The sequence below is a fragment of the Pundamilia nyererei genome, unplaced genomic scaffold, assembly GCF_000239375.1.
Source record: "Pundamilia nyererei isolate P.nyererei 1_Seehausen unplaced genomic scaffold, PunNye1.0 scaffold00024, whole genome shotgun sequence".
Classification (NCBI taxonomy): Eukaryota; Metazoa; Chordata; class Actinopteri; order Cichliformes; family Cichlidae; genus Pundamilia; species Pundamilia nyererei.
Genome location: NW_005187425.1, coordinates 3,969,291 through 3,973,447, shown reverse-complemented (window position 1 = coordinate 3,973,447; position 4,157 = coordinate 3,969,291).

The following is a 4,157-nucleotide window of genomic DNA, read 5'->3' as shown; positions in this document are numbered from 1 at the left end:
CTCTGCATCTGCATAATACTGAAGGAGGTTGCTACAGTTTAATCAGTATCTTGTTACTCTAGAGAGTAAGGCTGGATATGTTATCACTAAGGAGGAAGTTCAAATGAAGCTCGATAAATAAATTAATGCCTTGATGATTAGCTGTCACATAAGCAATTAAAATGACTTCAAATTATTCATTTTCAAACAGGTGCAGTGAAAGGAGGGTGTGATTGTTGTAGTAATTGTCAAAATCAAACAATTTGTTTTGATGAACCTTCCATATGCACCTCTTATGAAGAATTTAACACGGTGTGCATAAAATAATTCAAAGGTATAGAATAACAGATTTCCATATAGTGTTTACATCATGGTGTTTTTTAAAAAATATATATATATCTGTTGTTACGGTCTTTCCTGGGCCTTTATTTTCTCTCCTCCCGCACGCTGCTGCTATAAATGTTCTGGGCTCTGAAAATCGCCACGACAAAACTGTGTATAAAACTCAATCACATTCTTTTAGCAAATTATTAATTGCGACTGTCATAGTCACAGCATCCTCCCGACAATCACACAACTGCCTCAGAAAAATACACTTGACAGCTCAGGACCCCAAATCCCACAATGAATTCGTCCTTGACACATCCTTAATGACGATCATCTTGATGATTGTAAATACATTATCATATCAGATCACGTCTGTGTTGCAATCATCACCTCCATTTCCTTTTAATTAAACAGCAAAGCTGACACCACATCTGTCAAAAAGGAAGTGAGACTTTTTTGAAATCGGTGTGAACTTCTCCTTTTTTCCTTATTCCTGTTCCACAGCAAACAATAGAGAGGGAAATAGCTTTGAAAATAACAAGCTCTATCAGTGCCTATCTCCTCCTTGCCCTCTCCGTCTTTCTTCCTTTACCCCTTTCTCCTCCCTCCCTCTTCTCCCTCTCACACACTCTCACCCTTTCTCCCATCTCTTTTCTCTCCGTCTCTCCCTTTCTCCCACCACTTGAAAGGCAGGGTAATGAGACAGCTAGAGAGCAAAGGAAGGTGTCCGCGGAGCATCAGTTGTGCACGGAAGAAGTGAAAATTTACTGCAAATGAGACGATGCCAGTAAATTCATTTTTATTCAGATTACTGTCATCATACATTACGGCTTCCCTTGTAAACATTTGGCCTCGGTCTTTGTGATGAGGTGTCATTATTTGCCAGATTACGTTATTAAGCTATTAACACGTCAAGCACGGCGGGCAACAATACAGGGGCACGCTTAAACAAGCTGAAGAGAATGGAGGAGGTGTCACTGGCTTGACATATGAAGGCACTTAATAGCTACTGCTCTGAGGACAGACGAGAGAAATTAAATAGACAGCTTTCAGTGGAGAATGGAGAGCGCTATTCACAAGTACTCAGAGCTGACTGAACTGTCGTTACAAAGTGATTATTTACCAGGCCAGCAAATAAAATGCCGCAATTTAAGTCTATGGAAAACATATTTCCTTTCACATGTATGTTTATAGCACCTATTTACATGTTATTGGTGTCATTATTAAAAAGACGGCTGAGTTTGTTTGGAATTTGAAGGCCCAGGAATTCAGCTGTTGGCTTTTATTGCACTCTGAATGATGTGGAGCAATCTTTTAAAACGTAAACAGAGTTTTTTTCAATTAATTTTGTTCAAAAAATAAAGTTAACATGAAAACGGCGGTTTTAGGTTGTGCTGTTTAAAACTGTGCAACTGACGAAAAAGTTTCTCTTTGTGTGTGTTGTTGTGTTGAACTTTAATTTTTCATCAAATCTTCTCAAAAAAATGTCAGCGTTATGAAATAAACAGAAGTCCCACTGGTGACATGAAGAGGCTGAACACGGACAGCCAAGTCAGCGGTTTTGAGTGGATAAATCCATGGTAACCTATTGAAATGGTTCAACCACAGCCAAAATCGGCTACGACAGCCGACGGAGCCAGAGCCCCCCGTTCAGCCAGCACAGCAGCTTAGCAGTCTTAACAGAGAATCCACCACTTATCATCATCGGCATCCAGCGCCACAACACTCCACCATGAAGAGGCTTGAGTTAAGCCGGTTAAAATAACACGAGACAATACATCAACAACAGCTTCCTCTTCCCTTTTGATGCCTGCTTAATTTGAATGGTACAATGGGCTGAATCCTGTTCTGGTGCTCGACCAGAGGACCACAGAGCTCTGTCCATCTCTCCTTCACATCAGAGGCTGCTGGAGGAGCGGGGGGCCCCCTGATACTGTGTGGGGTTGGCTGATAAAGGCCTTATTTCAGGGTCTTCCAGTGAGGGGCTGGATTCTACTCCCCAGCAGGGACGGCATGGACCGTGCCGGTTAAGGGAAATGCTAGAAACTGCAGTTAGAGCTGAAACACTGAGAGGGGAGGGTGGGACAGAAAAGTAAAAGGGGAAAGCAGGAGAAGAGATTGAGGGAAGAGGCTGAGTGAAAGAGAGAGGTGTTGACTGATAATAGATGCTACCAGGAGAGTTTGCCATGCATATGACACCTTTGAGCTATAAATTGGAGAGTTTAAAAGTTCAATCTTTTCACTTTCTCTTTTGTTTTGGGAGCCTGTAAACGCGGCCTCATGGTATTTGACTTTTCTTGCAGGCGCTGACACATGACTGAGGTCCCATTACCTCCAACCCTGTTTGCTATTGAGGCAAACGATACCCATTGACCGGTACGGGCCCTGTGAAGCATTTTACCTTAGACTCATCCAGGACTTGACATGACCTTTGAACCTGAGGAGCACAGCTGTCAAATGTCTCTCCTGTCATTCCCTTTGGAGACCCACTGATTCTTCACAAGAAATGACACACATACACACACACTCTGTTGCCATGAATCAACACACACACAATATTACCACATTTCTTTCGTTGGAGCTTCCTACGTTGGACTAGGAAGCTCACATAAATCAAGTAGCAAAATCAAGATTAGGCATACAGTGCATATGGAGACACATTAACCATTAAAAACATGTTAATGCTGTACTGAAATTCTAAATCTGAGAATACTGAGCATGCATACATTCACTTTTTCTTAATTTTGCAAAATACGCTGTAGTGGGACTTCATGAATATCTTCCATCATCTTAAACATGTACATGTAGTGGGAGGGGAAGACGTGTATCGGCTAATGAAAAGTGGGTGTGAAAGACTTCTAAAATTAGCAACAGCAAATACAAGTTTCTATTGCAAAAGAGGAGAAAGGAAAAACAATTTCTCAAACATGTCTTGCTCTAAAAATCTAAATTTGCATCATTGTGTTTTGTGTTTCCAACGCGGTTTGGAAACTGCCGAGAGTGTATTTATGCGAGTCACAGAGATATCCAAGCTTGTGAATTTACTGTGACAGGAGCACCACCAACTGGTCAAAACATGCCTCACCATTAAATACCTTACTACCCTCTCCTCTGATGTGCATTGAAAGATTAGTCACATGCATCCAGTTGCAACCTCTACATTTAAACAGTCTTGATTTATTCTTAGTGTGATCTGAAAAACAAGCAAGGTTTTTTTTGCTTCCACCTCAAAACCCCCTCGGAGAGGTTGACTTCACGGTATCCATCATCATGCATCTTTAATGACGTCAGGCCAGGAGCATGGGGTAAAATCACAGTAGTGGCCCGAGGCTAAAACCAGCTAAAATGAGGTTCCTCTTACCCCTTCCCACGCAGCGAGAGCTCCACATAGGCCGAGAGGGAGGGTACATCGCACCCATCGATCGCTGAGGCGGCTTGGCGGCTGGCGGCCACTCGGTGGGGTTGATGGATACATTTGTGCCGTAAAAACTCAGAGTTGAACGCGGTGGGCCTGAGCAACGAGCTGGGAGACAGAGGTGTGACAAACGATGGATGCCTTGATTTATGGGTGCTTCTGTGAAACTGAGAAAAGGACAATCTTCTTTCACCCAATTTGATTTAACTGTAAAGGGTCTTTGGGGACCCACGGCACAAAGCCTAAAAAGTAGAGAAACTTCTCTATATTCAAAACACATGTCAGAAACTGGAGCACTGTAGTAACACTAAGCTTTTATCCCAGCCTGAATTCTGTCACACAAACCTCCTCGTTCCCCATTAACTGTAATTCTATTAGTCACTGCAAATTCACAGACGAAAAAAACCCTACATATTTTTACGTATATATATATATA